Below are 25,681 nucleotides of genomic sequence, written 5' to 3'. Positions count from 1 at the left end.
TGAGAACTGGTTAAAAGACAAGGAACAAAGGGTAGGAATTAATGGTAAATTCTCAGAATGGAGAGGGGTAACTAGTGGTGTTCCCCAAGGGTCAGTCCTAGGACCAATTCCATTCCATTTGGAGAAAGGGGTAAACAGTGAGGTGGCAAAGTTTGCAGATGATACTAAACTACTCAAGATAGTTAAGACCAAAGCAGATTGTGAAGAACATCAAAAAGATCTCACAAAACTAAGTGAATGGGCAACAAAATGGCAAATGAAATTTAATGTGGATAAATGTAAAGTAATGCACATTGGAAAAAATAACCTCAACTATACATACAATATGTTGGGGGCTAATTTGGCTACAAGATGTCAGGAAAAAGATCTTGGTATCATCGTGGATAGTTCTCTGAAGATGTCCATGCAGTGCGCAGAGGCGGTCAAAAAAGCAAACAGGATGTCAGGAATCATTAAAAAGGGAATAGAGAATAAGACTGAGAATATATTATTGCCCTTATATAAATCCATGGTACGCCACATCTCGAATACTGTGTATAGATGTGGTCTCCTTATCTCAAAAAAGATATTCTAGCACTAAAAAAGGTTCAGAAAAGGGCAACTAAAATGATTAGGGGTTTGGAGAGGGTCCCATACAAGGAAAGATTAAAGAGGCTAGGCCTCTTCAGCTTGGAAAAGAGGAGACTAAGGGGGGATATGATAGAGGTATAGACTCATAGACTCTAGGACTGGAAGGGACCTCGAGAGGTCATCGAGCCCTCATGGCAGGACCAAATACTGTCTAGACCATCCCTAATAGACATTTATCTAACCTATTCTTAAATATCTCCAGCGATGGAGATTCCACAACTTCCCTAGGCAATCTGTTCCAGTGTTTAACTACCCTGACAGTTAGGAACTTTTTCCTAATGTCCAACCTAAATCTCCCTTGCTGCAGTTTAAGCCCATTGCTTCTTGTTCTATCATTGGAGGCTAAGGTGAACAAGTTTTCTCCCTCCTCCTGATGACACCCTTTTAGATACCTGAAAACTGCTATCATGTCCCCTCTGAGTCTTCTCTTTTCCAAACTAAACAAACCCAATTCCTTCAGCCTTCCTTCATAGGTCATGTTCTCAAGACCTTTAATCATTCTTGTTGCTCTTCTCTGGACCCTCTCCAATTTCTCCACATCTTTCTTGAAATGCGGTGCCCAGAACTGGACACAATACTCCAGTTGAGGCCTAACCAGCGCAGAGTAAAGCGGAAGAATGACTTTTCGTGTCTTGTTTACAACACACCTGTTAATGCATCCCAGAATCATGTTTGCTTTTTTTGCAACAGTATCACACTGTTGACTCATATTAAGCTTGTGGTCCACTATGACCCCTAGATCTCTTTCTGCCATACTCCTTCCTAGACAGTCTCTTCCCATTCTGTATGTGTGAAACTGATTGTTCCTTCCTAAGTGGAGCACTTTGCATTTATCTTTATTGAACTTCATCCTGTTTACCTCAGACCATTTCTCCAACTTGTCCAGATCATTTTGAATTTTGACCCTGTCCTCCAAAGCAGTTGCAATCCCTCCCAGTTTGGTATCGTCCGCAAACTTAATAAGCGTACTTTCTATGCCAACATCTAAATCGTTGATGAAGATATTGAACAGAGCCGGTTGCAATCCCTCCCAGTTTGGTATCATCCGCAAACTTAATAAGCGTACTTTCTATGCCAACATCTAAATCGTTGATGAAGATATTGAACAGAGCTGGTCCCAAAACAGACCCCTATAAACAGTCACAAAATATATAAAAATGCCACCTTGAACGAGGCAATCGTACTCTACCTAAACTGGTAGAACCCCACTTGTTATACCTTTCCAGCAGGATTGGGAGCCATTAACAACTACTCTCTGAGTACGGTTATCCAGCCAGTTATGCACCTACCTTATAGTAGCCCCATCTAAATTGTACTTTCCTAGCTTATCTATAAGAATATCATGCGAGACCGTATCAAATGCCTTACTAAAGTCTAGGTATATCACATCCACCGCTTGTCCCTTATCCACAAGGCTCGTTATCCTATCAAAGAACGCTATCAGATTAGTTTGACACGATTTGTTCTTTACAAATCCATGCTGGCTATTCCCTATCACCTTACCACCTTCCAAGTGTTTGCAGATGATTTCTTTGATTACCTGCTCCATTATCTTCCCTGGCACAGAAGTTTAACTAACTGGTCTGTAGTTTCCTGGGTTGTTTTTATTTCCCTTTTTATAGATGGGCACTATATTTGCCCCCTTCCAGTCTTCTGGAATCTCCCCCGTCTCCCATGATTTCCCAAAGATAATAGCTAGATGCTCAGATACCTCTTCCATTAACTCCTTGAGTATTCTAGGATGCATTTCATCAGGCCCTGGTGACTTGCAGGCATCTAACTTTTCTAAGTGATTTTTTACTTGCTCTTTCCTTATTTTCTCTTCTAAACCTACCCTCTTCCCGTAAGCATTCACTATACTAGACATTCCTTCAGACTTCTCAGTAAAGACCGAAACAAAGAAGTCATTAAGCATCTCTGCCATTTCCAAGTCTCCCGTTACTGTTACCCGCTCCTCATTGAGCAGTGGGCCTACCCTGTCCTTAGTCTTCCTCTTGCTTCTAATGTATTGATAAAAAGTCTTTTTGTTTCCCTTTATTCCCATAGCTAGTTTGAGTTCATTTTGTGCCTTTGCTTGTCTAATCTTGCCTCTGCATTCCTGTGTTATTTGCCTATATTCATCCTTCGTGATCTGACCTAGTTTCCATTTTTTATATGACGCTTTTTTATTTTGTAGGTCACGCAAGATCTCAAGGGTAAGCCAAGGTGGTCTTTTGCCACATTTTCTATCTTTCCTAACCATCGGAATAACTTGCTTTTGGACCCTTAATAGTGTCCCTTTGAAAAACTGCCAACTTTCCTCAGTTGTTTTTCCCCTCAGTCTTAATTCCCATGGGACCTTGCCTATCAGCTCTCTGAGCTTACCAAAATCCGCCTTCCTGAAATCCATTGTCTCTATTCTGCTGTACTCCCTTCTACCTTTCCTTAGAATTGCAAATTCTATGATTTCATGATCACTTTCACCCAAGCTTCCTTCTACTTTCAAATTCTCAACAAGTTCCTCCCTATTGGTTAAAATCAAGTCTAGAACAGCTTCCCCCCTAGTAGCTTTTTCAACTTTCTGAAATAAAAAGTTGTCTGCAATGGAGTCCAGGAACTTATTGGATAGTCTGTGCCCCACGGTGTTATTTTCCCAACCTATATCTGGATAGTTGAAGTCCCCCATCACCACCAAATCTTGGGCTTTGGATGATTTTGTTAGTTGTTTGAAAAAAGCCTCATCCACCTCTTCCGCCTGATTAGGTGGCCTGTAGTAGACTCCCAGCACGACATCACCTGTGTTTTTTACCCCTTTTAGCCTAACCCAGAGACTCTCCACCCTTCCGTCTCCTATGTCCATCTCTACCTCAGTCCAAGTGTGTACATTTTTAATATATAAGGCAACACCTCCTCCCTTTTTCCCGTCTATCCTTCCTGAGCAAACTATACCCATCCACACCAACATTCCAGTCGTGTGTATTATCCCACCAAGTTTCAGTAATGCCAATAATGTCATAGTTGTATTTATTTATTAGCACTTCCAGTTCTTCCTGCTTATTACCCATATTTCTTGCATTTGTATAAAGGCATCTAAGATACTGGTTTGATCTTGCCTCCCAGCTTTGCCCTGACCCTCCTTCCTCTCTGCCATTATAGCTCGTGCTCCCTCCTGTTTCCAACCCATCTCCCAGGTCTTGTTCCCCACTTACCTGTGGGCTTTGCTCACCTGTCCCCATCGAACCTAGTTTAAAGCCCTCCTTACTAGGTTAGCCAGTCTGTGCGCAGATATATAAAATCATGAGTGATGTGGAGAAAGTGGTTAAGGAAAAGTTATTTACTTATTCCTATAATGCAAGAACTAGGGGTCACCAAATGAAATTAATAGGTTGCAGGTTTAAAACAAATAAAAGGAAGTTCTTCTTCACACAGTGCACAATCAACTTGTGGAACTCCTTACCTGAGGAGGTTGTGAAGGCTGGGACTATAACAATGTTTAAAAGGGAACTGGATAAATTCATGGTGGCTAAGTCCATAAATGGCTATTAGCCAGTAAGGGTAAAGAATGGTGTCTCTAGCCTCTGTTCATCAGAGGATGGAGATGGATGGCAGGAGAGAGATCACTTGATCATTGCCTGTTAGCTTCACTCCCTCTGGGGCACCTGGCATTGGCCACTGTCGGTAGACAGATACTGGGCTAGATGGACCTTTGGTCTGACCCGGTAGGACCGTTCTTATGTCCTTATGTTATGTAAACAAGTAGCAAAGGAACACCAAACAGTGAAATATGTTCAACTCAGTTTAAAATCTCATAACAGCACAGTTGACTACTATATCAAAGGCCACACTGTGGATGTAATCCAATGTAACTGAACAGACCCCAGTAAGCCTGTCAGTCAGCAAATGCTCTTTTTGTGTAAAGAATTAGAGCATACACCAGGCCAATCTCTGGGTTTTGCTGCCCCGTGGTATAATTTTTCCTCATCTCCAAATTACACAAATTAGAAGTCAACGCACAATCCTCTGGCACTATGTACTAAATATATCATTTGACCTACTCTAAGAACTTCCGGTTATTTCAAAGAATTGTAAAGTTATAAACATACATAAAGGAGGTGTAAGCCGCCTCCACATAAAGAAAGGTAACTAGAAGTCTCCCACTCAGAAAGAAATAGAAAAAGCTTATAGATTTGACAATATGTAAAAATTGCTTAATTGTCAACATTCTGACATAAAAAGTTAAACTCCTGTTTTTCGGTATTCCCTGCTTTTGTTTCTTTTATTACATAAAATGTACACACCTATTGAATAGTTGCTAGTCCCTGTGGTATTTTACTTTTTTTATGTACTAACACTGGGTATAGGGAACAAAATGAAGACAATCTGGGTCCCTATGAATATACAGTCTAAAAGTCAAAAGAAAGATGAGGACACGCTAGGACAACCAGAGAAAGGATTATTATAGAAAATCCAGCTCCACTCTGAAAAGTGACTGTAAAACGTAAAAAGTGATTTCTTCCTGGGTGTATCAAGTATCTGATCTGCTCACCATAGTAACGAGAAACACTAGTCCATTTAAACGGCTGCAGCAAGGGATTTACTTCCCAGACCAGAAAATAATCACTGGGGATGTTGAAATGCCTATAGTTATCCTTGGGTACCAAGCTCACCCCTTAATGCCATGGCTCATGAAGCCATACACAGGCACCCTGGACAGTAGTCAGAAGCTGTTCAACTATGGGCTGAGCAAGTGAAGAATGGTGGTAGAATGTGCCTTTGGACATTTAAAGGGTCGCTGGCGCACTTTAATGACTCGCTCAGACCTCAGCCAAACCAATATTCCCATTGTTATTGCTGCTTGCTGTGTGCTCCACAATCTCTGTGAGAGTAAGGGGGAGACGTTTATGGCGGGGTGGGAGGTTGAGGCAAATCGCCTGGCCGCTGACTACATGCAGTAAGACACCAGGATGGTTAGAAGAGCACACCAGGAAGCGCTGCGCATCAGAGAAGCTTTGAAAACCAGTTTCATGACTGGCCATGCTACGGTATGACAGTTCTGTTTGTTTCTCCTTGATGAAACTCATTCCCTTCCCCCTTCCATCACAGCTTGCTTGCAAAAGAAATAAAGTCATTATCGTTTAAAAAACATGTATTCTTTATTAATTGATTATAAAAATAGGGAGAGAACTGACAAGGTAGCCCGGGTGGGGTGTGGGAGGAGCGAAGGAAAAATTCACTTCAAAACTTGTTGAATGACAGCCTTTTGCTTGGGCTGTCCACTGGGGTGGAGTGGGCGGGTGCAGATTCCTGCTAGCCAAACGCAAACAGCTCAGCACCATTACCCTGTCCCCCTCCCCCACCGCTTCACTAACTGCGGGGAGGATTTCTTTTCAGCCACAGGCAAACAGCTCAGTAGGAACGGCCACCTCTTAATGTCCCCTTAATTAAATTCCCGTATTTCAACCAGGTTACCATGAACGATATCACTCTCCTGAGGATAACACAGCAAGATAAAGAACAGATGTTGCTTGAATGCCAGCAAACACCAGGACCATAGACTGCCAGGCTTTGTCATGCAATGATACCAGATTACTTGCTACTAGCATGGCGTGGTAAAGTGTCCTATCATGGAGGATGGAATAAGGCTGCCCTCCCAAGAAACCTTCTGCTAAGGCTTTTGAAGCACCTCCAGGAGAGCTTCATGAAGATGTCCCTGGAGGACTTCTGCTCCATCCCCAGACACGTTAACAGACTTTTCCAGTAGCTGTACTGGCTGTGAATGCATCCCAAGTCCTCAGGGAAAATTAATCATTAAAAAACACTTGCTTTCAAACCATGTTTTATATTTACAAAGGTACACTCACCAGAGGTCCCTTCTCCAGCTTCATGATCCAGAATACTGCCTTGGGAGGGTTGGGAGGTTATTTCAGTCAGGCTGAGAAAAAGATCCTGGCAGTTGGCTAGAACATTGTGCCGTGTACTCTCCGCAAGCTCATTGTCCTCCTCATCATCATCTTCCCTGCCTGCAAAATCCTCAGGGAATCCACAGTCAGGGGTGGGTTAGTGCTGGCGACCCCTCTTAGAATTACATGCAGCTCAGCATAGAAGCGACATGTCTGTGACTCTGTCCGTTTGCTTCTTTGGCTTTCTGGTACATTTGTCTGATTTCCTTAACTTTCACGCAGCACTGTAGTGAGTCCCTATTGTGGCCTCTCTCCATCATGCCCTTGGAGATTTTTTCCAAATGTTTTGGCATTTCGTCTTTTGGAACGTATATCTGCTAGCACGGAATTCTCTCCCTATAAAGCAATCAGATCTAGTACTTCCCATATAGTCCATGCTGGAGCTCTTTTTTCATTCTCGGACTGCATGGTTACCTGTGCTGATGAGCTGTGCATGGTCACCTGTGCTGATCAGCTCTCCATGCTTAACAAACAGAAAATGAAATTCAAAAGTTCCCAGGGCTTTTCCTGTTTACCTGGCCAGTGAATCCAAGTTCAGATTGCTGTCCAGAGTGGTCACAATGGTGCACTGTGAGAGAGCTCCCGGAGGCCAATACTATCGAATTGCATCCACACTAACCCTAATTTGAACCAGCAATGTCAATTTCAGCGCTACTCCCCTCATCGGGGAGGAGTACAGAAATTGATTTTAAGAGCCCTTTATGTCGAAGTAAATGGCTTTGTTGTGTGGACAGATGCAGGGTTAATTCGATTTAACGCTGTTAAATTCAACCTAAACTTGTAGTGTAGACCAGGCCATAGAATCATAGGACTGGAAGGGACCTTAAGAGGTCATCTAGTCCAGTCCCCTGCACTCGTGTCAAGAGTAGGTATTATCTAGACCATCCCTGACAGATGTTTGTCTAATCTGCCCTTAAAAATCTCCAGTGATGGAGATTCCACAACCTCCCTAGGCATTTTATTCTAGTGCTTAACCACTCTGACAGTTAGGAAGTTTTTCCTAATATCCAGCCTAAACCTCCCTTGTTGCAATTTAAGCCCATTGGTTCTTGTCCTATCCTCAGAGGTTAAGAACAATAATTATTCTCCCTCCTCCCTGTAACAACCTTTTATGTACTTGAAAATTTATGTCCCCTCTCAGTCTTCTCTTTTCAAGACTAAACAAACTTAATTTTTTCCATCTTCCCTCATAGGTCACATTTTCTAGGCCTTTAATCATTTTTGCTGCTCTTCTCTGGACTTTCTCCAATTTGTCCACATCTTTCCTGAAATGTGGCACCCAGAACTGGATACAATACTCCAGCTGAGGCCTAATCAGCGAGGAGTAGAGAGGAAGAATACTTTTCATGTCTTGCTTACAACTCTCCTTCTAATACATCCCAGAATGATGTTTGCTTTTTTGCAACAGTGATACACTGTTGACTCATATTTAGCTTGTGGCCCACTATGACCCCTAGATCACTTTCCGCAGTACTCCTTTTTAGTCAGTCATTTCCCATTTTGTATGTGTGCAATGGATATTTCCTTCCAAAGTGGAGTACTTTGCATTTGTCCTTATTGAATTTCATCCTAACTCCTGTACAAACATGGTCTTATTGAAGTCAATGGCAAAAGTCCCATTGATTTAAAGGGGCCAAGATTTCACCCTGTTAGTGTAAGACATGAGGGAAAAGGAAAAAGAAAAGAAACAAATTGAAACCATAATCTCTAATAGGTCTGAAACACTGACTATGAAATTATTAAAATAAATTACTAGTCGTCTTATTCTTTCTAGAGGCTATCATTAAATGGGTATTTATGTATCTGGAGTCGAGGTACTGCAATCTATCAAGGGAAGGAGTCTACAATGAATTTTAACAGTAAAGTCTCTCATACTAAAGTCTCATATTCCAAACTGCAAACCAAAAATGGTATATTTGAAGATCTTAGACAGAAATCATGTTTTATATGTTTTCATAGGAGTTAGCACAGAGGAGCCTTAATCCTGAATGGGACTTCTGTATACTGACAATAGAACTAATTTAAACTAATAATTGTGCAGTTTTGAGGATTTCCATACTAACTTTCCAAAATGACGGTTTATTGATTAATCAAGATGTCTTAAAGAAGCTGGATTAACTACAGAGAAATTCTTGATTTAAGAGCTATTTGAAACCAATCTTGTACCCAACAGCACTTGAAGGCCTGTTTAGAACCAAAGTGATGTGCAAAAAATGGAGGAGTGAGTCTGTGATTTGCTCACTTTCATAAAAAAATTAAATATACAGGAAAAAACAGGGGTAGCTTTTAATTTTTTTATTATGAAACATTACTCAAAACAGCATTGCTTTTGAAAAAAGTTTATGTAATATTAATTTTGGGAAAGGCACAGGTTGACATATCAAAGGCAGTACACACCTTTCAATTAGGTATATAACCAAAAAAAAACCAAATACATAGTAGTTCAGTTTTGAAGTCTATCCACTTTGCTTCTTCTAGAGCACTGTAATGATTTCAGCTTTGTCTGGAAGATCACGGATGCTAAGGAGCCACAGCATTTCCTCAATACAAAAAATGCTTGTCCTAAATTTAAACAGCATTTCAGTCCAAAAGCTCTTATCAAATTGTTACACTTAACTTTGTTCAATTTCCAGCAAATACTTTAAACTTTTCTATGTTTTTATTTGTAATGCACTAAGATTCAAAGTTTCTTGCTTTTTTAAAAATAATTTTTACTTATTCAATTATTTAAGAGTGCATTAGAGATATTAAATGAGTATAGCTAAGGGTACGTCTACACTACGGGATTATTCTGATTTTACATAAACCTGTTTTGTAAAACAGATTGTATAAAGTCGAGTGCATGCGGCCACACTAAGCACATGAAATTTGATGGTATGCGTCCATAGTCCGAGGCTAGCGTCGATTTCTGGAGCGTTGCACTGTGGGTAGCTATGCCGTAGCTATCCCATAGTTCCCGCAGTCTCCCCCGCCCCTTGGAATACTGGGTTGAGAGCCCAGTGCCTCATGGGGCAAAAACAGTGTCGCAGGTGGTTCTGGGTACAGCCTCACCCCTTCCTTCGTGAAAGCAGCAGACAACCATTTCGCGCCTTTTTTCCTGGATGAACTGTGCAAACGCCATAGCACAGCAAGCATGGACCCTGCTCACATCAATACCGCAATCGTGGACGTTGTAAACACCTCGTGCATTCTCGTGCAGTCTATGCTGAACCGGGACCTGCAAAGCCAGGCGAGGAGGAGGCCGCAGTTACGGCAGCGCGGCAACGAGAATGATGAGGACATGGACACAGAATTCTCTCAAACCGCGGGCCCCTGCGCTTTGGAGATCCTGCTGGTAATGGGGCATGTTCTAGCCATTGAACGCCGATTTTGGGCCCAGGAAACAAGCACAGACTGGTGCAACCATTTAGGTGGACTAGGCGGTTGCCTAGGGCACCAAAAAGCACCCCCAAATTTTTTTTTAAATGGTTGAGCAGCCACTGCTGCTGGGATAGAGAGGGAGTCTGAGCTGCCGGCGGTAGCCGGCAGCCCAGGGTGTCTCCTGGGTCAGGGCACCTCCGCAGCAGCCAGCAGTCCAGGGTGTCCTCTGGGTCAGGGCGCCGCCGGAGGGGGCGGCAGGCAGCTCCCGCGGAGCTGCTGCAGTGGTGCCTGCGGGCGGTCCGATGGTCCGTGGCTCGGGTGGAGCTGCCGCAGTCGTGCCTGCGGACGGTCAGCTGCTCGTGCGGCTCTAGTGGACCTCCCGCAGACACCACTGCAGCAGCTCCACCAGAGCCATGGGACCAGCACGCAGGGCGGTGAAACTGCCGTGCGCCTAGGACGCTCAAAACCCTAGGGCCAGTCCTGGTGGGACCGCATAGTTTTGCAGGTGTGGGACGATTACCAGTGGCTGCGAAACTTTCGCATGCGTAAGGGCGTTTTCATGGAACTTTGTGACTTGCTTTCCCCTGCCCTGAAACACCATAATACCAAGATGAGAGCAGCCCTCACAGTGGAGAAGCGAGTGGCAATAGCCCTCTGGAAGCTTGCAACGCCAGACAGCTACCAGTCAGTTGGGAATCAATTTGGAATGGGAAAATCTACTGTGGCGGCTGCTGTGATGCAAGTAGCCAAAGCAATCATTAAGCTGCTGCTACAAAAGGTTGTGACTCTGGGAAACGTGCAGGTCATAGTGGATGGCTTTGCTGCAATGGGATTAGCTAACTGGGGGGGGGGCATAGATGGAACCCATATCCCTATCTTGGCACCGGAGCACCAGGGCACCCAGTACATAAACCGCAAGGGGTACTTTTCAATGGTGCTGCAAGCACTGGTGGATCACAAGGAACGTTTCACCAACATCCATGTGGGATGGCCAGGAAGGGTTCATGATGCTCGCGTCTTCAGAAGCACTGCTCTGCTGAAGCAAGGGACTTACTTCCCAGACCAGAAAATAACAGTTGGGGATGTTGAAATGCCTGTAGTTATCCTGGGTGACCTAGCCTACCCCTTGATGCCATGGCTCATGAAGCCATATACAGGCACCCTGGACAGTGGTCAGGAGCTGTTCAACTACAGGCTGAGCAAGTGCAGGATGGTGGTAGAATGTGCATTTGGCCGTTTAAAGGCACGCTGGCGCACATTACTGCCTCGCTCAGACCTCAGCCAAACCAATGTCCCCTTTGTTACTGCTGCTTGCTGTGTGCTCCACAATCTCTGTGAGAGTAAGAGGGAGACGTTTATGGCGGGGTGGGAGGCTGAGGCAAATCACCTGGCCGCTGATTACATGCAGCCAGACACCAGGGCGATTAGAAGAGCGCACCATGAAGCGGTGCGCATCAGAGAAGCTTTGAAAACGAGTTTCATCACAGGTCAGGGTACGGTGTGACTGCTGTGTTTGTTTCCCCTTCATGAACCTGCCCCCCCCTTTATTGACTCCTTCCCTGTAAGCAACCCACTCTCCCCATTCGATTACAGCTTGCTTAAGGAAATAAAATCAATATCGTTGAAAAATCATGTATTCATCATTAAAAAGTAATTATAAAAAGAGGCAGAGAACTGACAAGGTATCCTGGGTGTGGTTTGGTAGGAGGATAGGAAGGAAGGAAAAGACCATTAAACACATTTCAATGTAATGATAGCCTTTTGGTTGGACTGTCCAGGGGGGTGCAGTGGGCAGGTGCACGAAGCCTTCCCCCACGCGTTCTTACACGTCTGGGTGAGGAAGATATGGAACATGGTGAGTGGTGTGGGTGGTTACACAGGGGCTGCAGCGGCACTCTGTGACCCCGCTGCTCTTCCTGAAGATCTACCAGACGTCGGAGGATATCAGTTTGATCACGCAGCAGCTCCAGCGTTGCATCCCGCCACCGCTGATCTTCCTGCCTACACCTCTGATCATCCTGCCGCCACCTCTGATCTCGAGCGTCCCTCCTGTCCTCACGTTCACTGGCATCTTTCCTGTAATTTGATACCACATTCTTCCACTCATTCAGATGAGCTCTTTCATTGCAGGTTACTTCCATGATTTCCGAGAACATTTTGTCTCGTGTCTTCTTTTTCCTCCGCCTTATCTGAGATAGCCTTCGGGATGGAGTAGGGAGGGTTGAAAAATGTGCAGCTGCATGAGGGAGGGAAAAAAGGGAGAGAAGTATTTAAAAAGATACATTTACAGAACAATGGTTATACTCTTTCACAGTGAACAACACTATTCACTTTACATAGCACGTGATTTCACTACAAGGTCGCATTTTGCATCTTAATATTGAGTGCCTGCGGCTCTGGTGTTACAGATCTCACAGACGCAGGTCCGGGCATCAGAATTCAGCTTGCACGTGGCCATGGTAAGTCATTGTCTTTCGGCTTCTCCAGCCTTCATATACACAGTGCCCTCTGATGCGTCTTTCCTGTTAACATGCAGCAACAGCAGCCAACCCCCCCCATCCAATTATCTAGGATGATTGCTTTACCCCTCCCCCCACTGCATGGCTGGTATCATGGAAGATAACTGCTAATCACCCCCCTTTCTCCCCTCACCGCGTGGCCAGTAGCTGGGAAGATTCCTGCTACCCAAACGCAATAAAGCTAAGCGCTATCCTTCCTCCCTTTCCCCCGCTTGGCTACGTGCAAGGAAGGATTTCTTTTAAGCAACAGCCAAGGAGGAAAATGGCCATCTCTGTCCCCTTAATTAAATTCCTGAATTTCAACCCAGGTTACCATGAACGATATCACTCTGCTGAGGATAACAGAGCGAGATAAAGAAAGGAAGTTTCTTGAATGCCAGCAATCACCAGGACCATATGTAGCTAGGCTTTGTCATGCAATGATACCCGATTACTTGCTACATGCATGGCGTGGTAAAGTGTCCTACCATGGTGGACGGAACAAGGCTGCCTTGCCCAGAAACCTTCTGCAAAGGCTTTTGGAGTAGCTCCAGGAGCACTTCATGGAGATGTCCCTGGAGGATTTCCGCTCCATCCCCAGACATGTTAACAAACTTTTCCAGTAACTTTACTAGCCGCGAATGCATCCCAAGCCCTCGTGGCAAATCAATCATTAAAAAACGCTTGCTTTTAAACCATGTTTTATATTTACAAAGGTACACTCACCAGAGGTCGCTTCCATGACTTCACTGTCTGGGCTAGTGGCTTGGGAGGGCTGGGAGGGTAATTCCATCTGGGTCACAAAAAGCTCCTGTTGGGGCTAACGGAGTGCTGTGTGCTCACTGCAAGGTCGTCCTCCTCTTCCTCCTCTCCTCATCTTCCCCCTCCGCAGAATCCTCAGCCATGGTTGAGATTACAACCCCCACCTCGGAATCCACAGACAGGGGTGGGGTAGTGGTGGCGCAGCCTCCTAAAATTGCATGCAGCTCAGCGTAGAAGTGGTATGTTTTCGGACCTGACCCAGACTTACCGTTTGCTGCTTTGGTTTTCTGGTAGGCTTGTCTGAGCTCCTTAACTTTCACTCTGCACTGCACTGAGTCCCTGGTGTGGCCTTCTTCCATCATAGCCTTGGAAATTTTTTCAAATATTTTTTCATTTAATCTTTCGGAACAGAGTTCTGTTAGCACTGAATCCTCTGCCCATAAAGCGATCAGATCCAGTACCTCCCGTGCGGTCCATGCTGGAGCTCTTTTTTAATTCTCAGGAGACTGCATTGCTACCTGTGCTGATGAGCTCTGTGTGGTCACCTGTGCTGATAAGAGCTCCACGCTGGCCAAACAGGAAATGAAATTCAAAAGTTTGCAGGGCTTTTCCTGTATACTTGGCCAGTGCATCCGAGTTCAGATTGCTGTCCAGAGCAGTCACAGTGGTGCACTGTGGGATACTGCCCGGAGGCCAATACCGTCGATTTGCGGTCACACTAACCCTAATCCGATATGGTAATACCGATTTTAGTGCTACTCTTCTCGACGGGGAGGAGTACAGAAACTGATTTAAAGAGCCCTTTATATCGATATAAAGGGCCTCGTAGTGTGGACGGGTACAGCGTTAAATCGGTTTAACGCTGCTAAAATCGGTTTAAACGCGTAGTGTAGACCAGTCCTAAAACTTACTGCAAACTTTAGTCCCAATCCTGCAAACATTTGCACATGTAACTTTATTTACATGAGCAAAGTTACAAATGCACAAGAGTTTGTACGATTTGGGCCTAAATGACTTATTACAAGCTTAGTTTTAGGGCAGCATTTCTTGTACTGTTTCATTTCTCCATAACAAATTCAAGGAAGTTTCAACACAACCTGTATTCCACCTTCGGTATTTACTATTTACCAACAGCATGAATCTCCATGTCCAGATAATGATTTCTCAGAAAGGTAAAAACTATGCAGCTTGTTTCTCTTATAAAAATGTGCAGTTTTAAAATATATTAAACGTTTAAATATTGCTGTGCTAAGCCTATCAATTGTCAAATACCGTTTCATTCCCACTTTACTCAGCACCACACTCGGACATCTAAATTATCTAACAATCCCTGTGCCGTAAGAAATTCTTCTTCGTGTGCTAAATGCTATAAAGTATATGTCTTCTTACATGTGCAAAATGTCAGATTGTTTCAAAATGAAACCAAGAGGTGGCATGAGTACCAGGTTTCATGGAAATGTGTTAAAATATAAATTGCTGCAGCATGTTTAACTGGATATTTGATATGATTGATATGGTTTATTTATTTATTTATATGTTTTGTTTTGGTTTTCACTATATTAAAGGTTTTATAAGATAATGTGTATTTCTATGACAGATGAGCAAGCTTATGTGATAGACCACCAGAAGCATTTGCCAATAGTACATTTTACACAGATTTCAGATACTTGAATAAGAAATGCAACTCCATATATAAATTTAATAAAACATCTAATTCTCGACACTATTATTTACTAACACTGGTTATTCCTAAATTGCATGAAAATAACCTGACAAAACTGATGTTACAAACAAACAGTACACTTCCTGTTATAATACTGAATCTGGAACACCATCAATGTTTTGTTCAGCTTGCATAAGTCACAACTGATTGGACACAGTCCCTGTGGGCATGCCATTTCATCCAGACTGGACGGTTCATTAGTCATAATTACTATAACTGTACAGCAGAGACTGCAGTTTTATCTCATCATACATCTTTGATAAAGCTGCTTCTATTTCTGCTTCATCAGCATGTGAAGTTACATTAACAGAGCTTTTATTTTCCAATATGTGATTAACACAGATTGTGTTTCTTACAAAATATATACATAAACTCACACAAAACTAAGGTCCTGGTTTAATCATCATTTGAACTTTGTGTTAGAATCATGCACCACTAATTGTAACCGAACAAGAAGTTCTGAAAAAATTGCATTGCTAAGGAAAATTTAACGAAGTATTAACAGTATGTTTTATAAAGCAATCATAAGATTGTTGGTTTTTAATCTGAACTGTGACACTAGTTCGCAAAAATCTATCAGTTCAATTTGAAGCTTAAACATAGGTCATTTTTCAAGGTAAGTAGGACAATTAGTGATCCTAAGAGTTTCAAATTTCAAACAAAAGACTACTACAAAATGTAAAGTGTACTGTATAAAGGAATCTTGTGAAAACTGGAAGCCCAAGTACTACAAGAGGGTTGGAAAACAGATACCAGTAGATTTTATCAAACAAAAGGGCAGAATGCATAGAAATACAAAGGATATTTTGCCAAAACGTACATTAAATGTGTAACACTGAAGGGAAAATGACACACAGGGATTTTTTTGTTACTGTTTTTCATAGCCTATTGTGTGACAATAGGAAACAAGAAGGCCAGTGGCACCATTTGAGTGTGCAATGTGTACCCATGATAGACCACATAAACAGTCATAATCAACGCTTACATGCAGGCACTGAAGCTGCAAAAATCCCAGAGTAATTAGTGTTGTCTGAATGCAATGACATCTGTGTTCTCATGGTCCTCCAGACTTGTCATGCCAATAAGATGTATATGAAAAAATATGACAAGCATTGCAAATGCCCTTCTGAACGGTCTCACTCTGGGAAAAGCTTCAAAAAAAATGACACATGCCACCTCTTTTTCGCCAATATATTTAACAGCCAAAGCCTCAAAAATTGCAAGGGTCTTCTGAGACATTTTGTATTTGATTACGAAGGATTTATCCAGATTGTAGCATGATGATTTGAAAAGAAAATTGCTGCAGGTTTACCTCATTTTTATATTTATATTTATTTTATTAACATGAGAAATAAAACATGACTTTTTATTGCATTTTACTTCTGATTAGTGTACTTATGTGTCAGCATTATTTATATATTTTAATTAAAGCAGTTGACTAGAGAGCATTTATGTAAACAGAGTTTTTATTTTTACTTTCCCGGAACACCTTTTTTCAACAGTGGAACTAGAATAGTTTTAAAAACTATGGCATTAGGAAATCTCTCTCTCTTTTCTACCAGAAGACTTAGGTAATTCAGTTTGACAGCCTTTGTTTTAGGATGCACAACCTTTTTACCTACTAGTGCCTATCCCTCAGATCCTTCTCTGGACTGTAGCAGTATGTCTGAGCATGTGTTTGCTCCAAGAAAGACATTAGTCATCATTAACAGGAGCACTGACACCAAATGTAAGTGTCTCTATACAATGACCAAATGGCAATCATCTTTCTCTTACACTGTCACTGCTGATTAGAGTTTTAGTTCATGAAAATTTAATTTGTTGCCTTTCTGCAGCTCTTTTTTACATTTCTGCAATTACATAGCATGCCATCAAAACACTGCAAATGCAGCAAAAGATGCTGTACCTGTTCATAAGAAAAAAATTATTATTCAGCTGTACTTTTCACCTGGCTTAACAGACGAAAACTACAAAGATATAGTGAATGACTAGTTGCTGACAAAAGGAAAAATACATATGGAATACTTGAATCAGGCCTCAAGTAACACATGTATCTTCTCCTTGAATAATTCCAATTAACTGAAGAAATTTTCCCCCTTGAAGATGATAAACATTTTGTATTTTCCAAAGCTTTGTTAGGCAACACTACTAGTCACAAATATGTATTTACAAAAATTTGCAGTTTCTATTCAATTTTTTTTAAAAAGAACATTTCATAACTCCGAAAATTTCTACCTTCATTTCTTCAATCTATGTCAACATTGCTTTTTGTAGTTAAAAGCCAAAGAAAATAATTTTAGCAGCTGCAGACATGAAAGTTTCATATTTGATACTCAGCAGCTATTCAATATACATAGTCTCAGACTTCTGCTCTGTGTAACATTACAAACATTGTTGAATAAGATACCATAGCAATGAGTTATTTTAAGTAAGATTTTCAAAACATTTACTCTTCTGTTTTATTTCAGTTTGTTTAAAGATTTAATTATAAGCATATGCTATTTTGTTAACATCTGTGCACAACATACAACCTGACTGAATTCCAACTTCTGAAAGCAAGCAGGATAATTTACATCCCGCAAGTAAAGCAACAATATTAGAGAATTACATACTAGGATTAAATTAAGAAGTTCAATTTCATCTAAGGATTATCTGATTTTCTTCTATAAACATTAAAAAATAAACCTTTTATTACAAGTATACAGTTTTTCAAATGTCTTTCAGAATACATTAATTCTATCTTAAGTGTAAACCTAAATTAACTTCAATTTCTAGTAAATTAAGAAACTACAACCATTAAAATTGAAATAGTAAAAGCTTCCCTCCCTTGTTTGTGTAGTATACTACAGTAATGAACCTGAATAGCAATGCTGTTCAGAATAGAAAGTGCTGTTACTGCTAGCAGTTCAGATTTACAAGCAAGTTTAGATATCTTTAAATAGTCTGAACATACAAAATGTAAGAAAAGGAAACTTGGAATTAAAAGTGGATTGTGAATGGCAATCTATGATTGCTGTAGTGCTATGGCAATATACCCTGATTAAATGCAGAGCAAAGCTAAAGTAAAAACAAAACCATACTATGGTAACCTAACCTAACTGTCCTTGCAGACTGTGTTTATGTAGGCGCTGACCCTTTTAAGCTATTCTTGATTTAAAGAAAAACTTCGAAATTTTATAAAGCATAAAATAATGCTTTTTGATCCCCCCCCCCGCGCACACACAACAAAAGTCTATAAATTTGCCACCAGTTTTGTCCTGCATGTTCTCCACAGAGCTTAGCTTAACAAGCCATAGGTGCAAATGTTGAGATCTTTTCCCAGCATCCATATCAAGTTCAAGTACAGAAGTTTAGCTCTTTGACTCCCACCTCCAAGTCACTTGTCAGTAAAAGGTTGGGTGATTTATTGACCACCTCTGGATGCATACTGTCAGTGCTGAAGGAAATATGAGGGAGGGTTGTCGCTACTGTTCTGGAGCTCATTGATAATGACATACCTGCCTCTGTCACCCATTACCCATACTACAAACTACTTAGACCTAACTGAAAAATCAATAGCCTACTTGCACTGGTTCCTGTGGCTGCCTCCTTTGATTGTCAGCTCCTGTCTAGGGTCAGCACTTACATGAAAGGGGCTGTGACTGCCTGATGCTTTCAGGACAACCTAACGATATGAAACTAGCCAACAGAACAGTAAATTCTGTCTCCCTGCCCTCCTCATCAATTAGGCTTTGACTAGGCTTGCCTGTAGAAACCTGACCTTTTAAGTTTAGGTGAATATGGACTAGCTGAACACACCATTGCCCTCAGCACTGAGCCAGGAAATCCTCTGACAGGTTAAACAAAACAGAAGGTTGTAACTGTCATAATTTGCATTGCACTTTCACGCCAACAAGGGTGTTATCAGTAGGGGCAAGCCCTGAAACACACAACTCAAGCACCCCTAAGTCACCCTGCTCATAAATTTTCAAGTGAAGTGAGATAAAACATAAATTCACAAATGACCATGCAGTTCAAGTCCCACTTTCTTGCAAGTTAGCACTTTGGAAACCCACCAAGTGCATATAAACAATTCCCTGGATAGTCACATTGATACTAAAATGCCACTAATGATGAACTTCCACATATGAGTAAGTTATGCAACCACAACAGTTAAAAACTCTAGGTTTTTAGTTTTTCTTCATTATATATGTATATGCACCTATACAATTTAGTTACACACAAGTATATACGCATATATAATTTTAAAATCCCCAAAGAGCTCTTTAACTGTTATGGTTGAGTAATTTTTGCTCATATGTTGGAAGTCCATCATTAGTGGTATTTGATACCAATGTGACTAACACAGGATAGAGTTTACATTTTAAAACATTCTCTTTTCCTCCAAAAAATATTAAATATGAAGCAGAGAAATAAAAATTATGTAATCTTAGATCTGAAATGAAGATCTGAACTATTTCCAGTAAAGTTACATTATGTATCTTTAATAATTGCTTGTATGTAAATTAGACAAATGTTAATACCTGAATGCCTGCTAAAACAATTGATTAAAAGTAAATGAAAATATTTGTAAACATTTTCTCTTAGGTATTCCCTGATTACCATCAGTTTTCATGTGGTGGCCATGGTGTGTTCATTCTCAGTTATTCCTTCCACTGACACTACTCGTCTTTATATAAACACCAATAGGCCACGAAAAGGCCATATATGTATGTTAGGGTCCATTTACAGAAGTGGAACACTGGAACTTCTTCATGCAACAAAAGGATGAGTCAGTTCTGCACACTCCTTTTATTTTAACTCCTGTGAATTCTAAAACTTATAGATGCACTCTGCTGAACAGCTATGACAAACACCTTTTAAGGTAAAAAAAAAACAACAAAAACCTGAACATCTCCAAGGTCTACATTAAGATTGCAAGATTGTACTTGCTGCTTCTAACCCCTGTAACTTCTGCACCACCCTTTTTCTCCCCCAATAAAAGATTCAACACCGCAAGTTGAAATGATTCCTTATTTAAATAAATGTTACTAATCCTGCTGACTGTTTGGCTTTCCAACGTTAAGATCTAGCTGGTAATAGTCAAATATTTTTGTAAATTTTCTTCTGATCATTTTAATACAGATCAGTCACCAGATATAAGTTATATGATATGAGCTTTATTGAGGTTAATTTATAATAAAAAGGAAAACAGCTGAACAGATGTTTCATTAAGTCATTCAAACAACTACATAATTTTAATGCATGAATATTTTTAAAGCTAAATATCTCTCAAAGATTCTAATACATAAGAAAGCACTGCTCTTTGCAACTATGTACACAGTTCTGTTAACTACAGTTAAACAGTTACAATTAATACTGCATTCCAAACGAACTACAGAGCAAACACTGTTTAAAAATGGTAGATCTAATTGTGTCTGGATGGATCCCTTTAGAGACTTAATGTGATGATTAACTATGCATCTGGTACCATGTCAAGTCCTTTTTGTGTGCCTATCTGATAGTGAAGTGAAAGGGCATGGACAGTGTCCAGTCCCAGCAAGCAAATCATTTGAAAGCAGTCATAGACATAGATCAAAGATTTTTCACTCTATCCAGAGTCGATTTAAACCCACCACCCCAGCCCTGCGCTGCAGACAAAACCAGTTAGAAAATAAGAAAGGCTCCTTAGGATCCAAAGATAATAAAGGAAGATAGAAGTGAAAAATGCAGAAAAGAAACAGACGGGCAGAACCTTGATATCCATAGGCCAAGACAGATGTTTTACATCCTAGTTTTACTTCAGATAGTTAAAGAAAAGGAAAACTTTCCATCCTTTAGATCATCAAATATTATTTCAATTAGGCTATGCAGATGGCTTTTATACATTATTTGAGCCAATATAGTTTCCCCTTCCCCTGCTATAAGAAATGGCACGTAACACTCTGCATATCAATTTTATCTCATTCATAAAGTTAAAAAGAGAGCATTCTCTGTATTATCATACTCCAGTTCTTTTGAAACAAAATATGTATCTCAACAGGAAGTGCTACAACTTAATGCTTTCATTAGAAATAGCATGAAACAAAAACGAAGTGATGATTTTATAAACAGCAATATTTTATATTAAAATAATTCTTTGGAAGGGCTGGGAAGTCAATATTTTGAGGTAAAATAAGCAAAAACTAAAGTAACTTTTCACTTTCTAACATTAAAACGATGTGATATCTGAACAGGGATGTTTTGTTTTGCTTTTGTAGTATTCTAGTTATTAGACTGCTCAAGCCAGAAGCTTATAAAGAAATAGAATTTTTAGTCAAAGTTGTATGTCTTCTATATTGTATGCTGATTTACGACATCTTAAAAATCGCTGGTTGAATAGTAAAAAACAGTACATTTTAAGCACATGACACAAATGGGCAATGGTATTACAGGGAAGAATTGGGCCCCCTAAAAACTACATTATGGAATTGGGCCCCCTAAAAACTACATTATGGAGAATTATTTCATTATTTTAATCACAAGAATAGCTTTAGTCTATGTAGTAGTTTGGGAGGGAAGTACTTCATGCTATCTGTATTAATAGACCCAATATTTTCAAAATGTTCAACACATGTACATAAATTAGAAGCTTTTACTTTAAAAGGATCTGGAAATTGAAGCTGACAAATAGTTAAAGCTTTAGATCCAGAATTCTAGGTTGATTCAGAAGTAAAGAATGCTGCATCTCAGCCAGCTACATGAAGGTTCTGATCATAGAAATAAATCGAAGTCCTACCATAAACCAAGCTGGGCTACTGTCTGTGGCTGTGAGCATCTGCATATACATATGTACCTTTCCGTATGCATCGGAGATGCAATCATCATCATACACAAATTGATAACGAGGAAAGCTAAGTCAAGAAACACTCTAGTTGAAACAACATTCTACTTGTGCCATCCTCATTTTACGCAGAAAACCTGCAAGTTACTTCCATGTTGAATATTTTTTTAAATGATTCATTTTCATTTAATGGCATTTTAAGAACTATGACCTAGAATATTTCTATATACCATGTACTTCAGCAATCTTTTTACAACTAAATTTTAATTACATACAATTCTAGTTCAAGTTGACAAAATCTTGGCATCATTCATGCTCTCATACTTCTATACATAAGTGGACATTATGATTAGTCAGTTATTTTAAGAAAAAACAGCCAGAACTCCAAATATGGTTAATCCAATCAGATACGCGTGCGCACACACTCAAACATCCAAAGAAAATAAGGCCCACAGGATGTTCTAACAAGACTAAAATGTTATCAAAGTATTAGAAATGTTATTCTATAGTATATTTGTTTGACTTCTGGCCACCAAACTTTTGATTCTTACCTGATAGTGAGATAAACCAAAGTTTAAACCAAAAAAGAACCTAGTTGCCAAAACAATCTTTTAAAACTTAAAAAAACACATCACTACTACTCATCAGAAATAATAAGCTACATTTAAAAGTAGGCAGAAGTTATTGGGAACTATTAGAGGTATGACTCAATGTATGGTTATTTGATGAACACCAGATTATGCAAAGTATTCTGTTTACATTTTAAGATTTGACAGTTAAGAACATATACTCAAAAAAGTTATTTAAAAAATATTTGGAAGCCACACCATCCACAAGTGTACCCTAATTAAGTTTTTATAGCCATTTATACATTATTTAACAAGCATATCTTCCAGTCTGTTTACAAAATAAGATTTATATATGTTCATTAAAGGCTGATGAGCTACATACATGATATCTGCAGTAATTAAACACCTTTTGTTCTTCCACATAAAGAGTGCACTACAGTTAACTTAGTAAATACGTCCTTACAAAAGATCAGCAGATAATGAAACCAATCCACAATTGTAAAGGGGAGATGCACACTGTATTCTCGAGAATGTAAACAGGATTATAGCTGTCAGATCCATAGAAGTATTTACTATAACCATTAGCTTGGTTTTGCTGTTGAGAAACACAATATGCACTACTGAATCATTTTTTTTTAAATCCATACATTCCCTGCAGCAGTTCAAGCTCCATCAGCAGTGCAGGAATGTATGAAAATGACAGGCAAAGGGCATTAGTTCTTTTCCCATACAGTTCTTCTATAAATGGAAGCACAGAGTTCTTCTGCAAAGCACTTTTATCGGAGAACGTTTGGAGCCAGATCTTCAACAAAATATAAAATGCATCAGAAAATTTAAGTTCTACGAGCAAGTCAATTATAGTATTTTCCCCAAAACTGGTTTCTTGACACCAAAGGATAGACAGGAAATCCAAAGCCAATATCTATTAAAGAACTGGAATATATTCACAGAGCATTACCTAGTGAAATCCCAGTTGGTCGTGTGTGTGTGTGTGTGTGTGTGTGTGTGTGTGTGTTTTCACACTCCCCACACAAAACACATACTTCTCATCCCTCTTGTGAGCACCTGTTTCTACCTCTTTGTTTTTCACATCAGAAACAGTTTCATAGTACCATGTCAATGTCTTTCTTCACTTAAAATTAAACACTCTTAGTTTTGTATTAAGTAAACTTGTAAATAAATTGTTTAGAAATAGAAAGACTTTTAAAATATGCAAGCTATGCTATTTTAATGAACTGACTAGTCAAACAAAAATAAGCACATTAAATCATAATCCAGTAAAAAGTTGGAAGTGTTACCGGTTCTGCGTTCTAGTTATTTTTCTCTACTGTAAGAATGATTTCTCTCAGTTTCTTCTGCTCTATAAAAAAACAACTTCACATTTGTAAATAATGCATATCCTCCCACACAATATGTTTAGACAAATATATTTAAATACACAAAGGTTTTGTTTGTGCTTAAATTTAAGAACATTATTAACATATGGTTATTAAAAATGTTAAAACTGTATATACTATTTACATGTCTATGGGGAGGGAGAGCAAAGAAAAGAGCAATATCTCCAGACAAAGTCCCCTTTCCAATATCCTTCACAGAAGCTCCTGCTAGCCAAATACTATTGCTCCAGGCAGCAGCATGCTGATGTTGGCACTGCCTAAACCAAACAAACACGATGTTTAACAGTCAAATAAAATGTCCCGCAGCCTCCCTAATGAATTTGTCAAGGACCATCAGATCACCCCCTCCCCTGCCTCATTAACTCAAGTATGATGAGACGGATTATAACGAGAGAATACAGATCAATCCGTCTGAAGACTTCAAGTGGCTTTTAGCCTCGAGAGTTTCTCTCTCAGGCACAAACACTCAGTCCTTTTAATAGAATACAGTATCTCCTGCTCTTCAAGGGGCTGCCACTTCGTTTTATACATCATCAAGGAGCTGCTGATGGACTTCTATACTAACATACATAAAAGCAGAGGTGACAAGGGCTCTTCAATTACAGCCTCCTCGGATACTGTTTCCCCCTTCAATTATTCATTCCCGGGAAGAGCAAATTCCGCCATAGATAAAGCGGCTCTTAATGCAATGCGGCCGCAAAAGCAAAGACACAGGAGAAAGGGATTTCACGTGCATTATTTGCTGGAAGTGTTTAAGTTTATTGCTCAAATGATGTTTCTAATTAGTGCTCGAGCAATAAATTAGAGTCGGCTTTTGTTTAACTGATTTATTATTTACTAGAGCTTCGATCCCCAGACAGGGAAATTGGTAATGAATTGTTTTTAAATCAAAACAGTAGTAACCTTTTATCATCAGTCACCTTAAAAAGTAAAGAGAGAAGGGGGGAATCGCTGGCTTCTTTTAACCTTAAAATCTAGAAGTGCCTTTCCCTCCCGCAGCCGCGGGGCGACCTGATGGCAGTCACTTCTCCCGTACACTCGGCACATGAACCATTAATTTCTGGGCTACACAGTCCCTGCAAGAGGTCAGGGCTGGAATTCTGAGGCGCCTACCCAAGCAGCCAAAGCTTATGGAATCAGGATGCAAAGCTATGAGGCGGAATGAGTCGGAAAAGGAACATGAGAACCGGCTACTGGAAAACCCGGTGTGATAACTAAGAAATCGACAAAGTGCTTAGGAAAGACATTTGTTTGTTAAATGGATTTCTTAACGCTCCTTTCATTTATTGGGAATAGGAGCAGAAGCTCACGGGGTGCAGCCGAACTATGTGTGGGGTCCTCTAAAATTCACCCCACTAATAAAAAAAGCCACGAGATAAACTGAGAAACAAAGCGACATCCTCATATTCTTCCCTCCCCCTCACACCTCGCGCCCTGCCCTACAATTACTCACTGCTAGGTAATTAACATGATATGCCTTACGTCAGGATGAGTTAAAGAAAAAATGTACTGATTTGTAAAGTCCTTTATTATTTTTATTAATAAACTACATTTTCCATCAGGACTACGGACTCCAAATCGTGGATTTGGCTCTTTGGTGTCAACTACCTAAGCTTCAGAGTGGAGAATTACTTTCTCATACGTAAACACACAACTACTACCGGGAGTCCTTGAAAAAGCCAAATAAATTTCTTCATCCGAGTTCTAGGACTTGTTTTCTATAACCTACCCAACCTTTCTTTCCCCTTTCTTTCTTTCCTGAAAGTTACACTGCTTGACGCCTTTACTGGGTTTGTTTCAGATCCAAAAATCTGTAATCCGTGCAAGTGTGAGGAAGATCGGGTGGAGAAGGGGAGGAACACATGATTGAAGCATCTGGTAAGCTCTCCAGTAGCCAAAAGCATCTCCGTGTACGAATCACATTTATCCAGTCACCAGCATGAAAGGACAGAGATTCCGCACCCAAAAACTTCCTAAAATACGTTGAATTGGTGGTGATGG

The 25,681-nt window shown here is 40.3% G+C and overlaps 1 protein-coding gene across 3 annotated transcripts in view; it reads right to left on the bottom strand.

Moving 5' to 3' along the window:
• Positions 1–25,681, bottom strand: part of LRBA (LPS responsive beige-like anchor protein) — a 427,307-nt gene that overhangs the window by 85,614 nt on the left and 316,012 nt on the right. The window lies entirely within an intron of this gene.

Source organism: Gopherus evgoodei, chromosome 5 (genome assembly GCF_007399415.2).
Source record: "Gopherus evgoodei ecotype Sinaloan lineage chromosome 5, rGopEvg1_v1.p, whole genome shotgun sequence".
Lineage (NCBI taxonomy): Eukaryota > Metazoa > Chordata > Testudines > Testudinidae > Gopherus > Gopherus evgoodei.
Note: the sequence above shows the minus strand (reverse complement) of the source record. Positions and strands in the feature narration are given on the sequence as shown.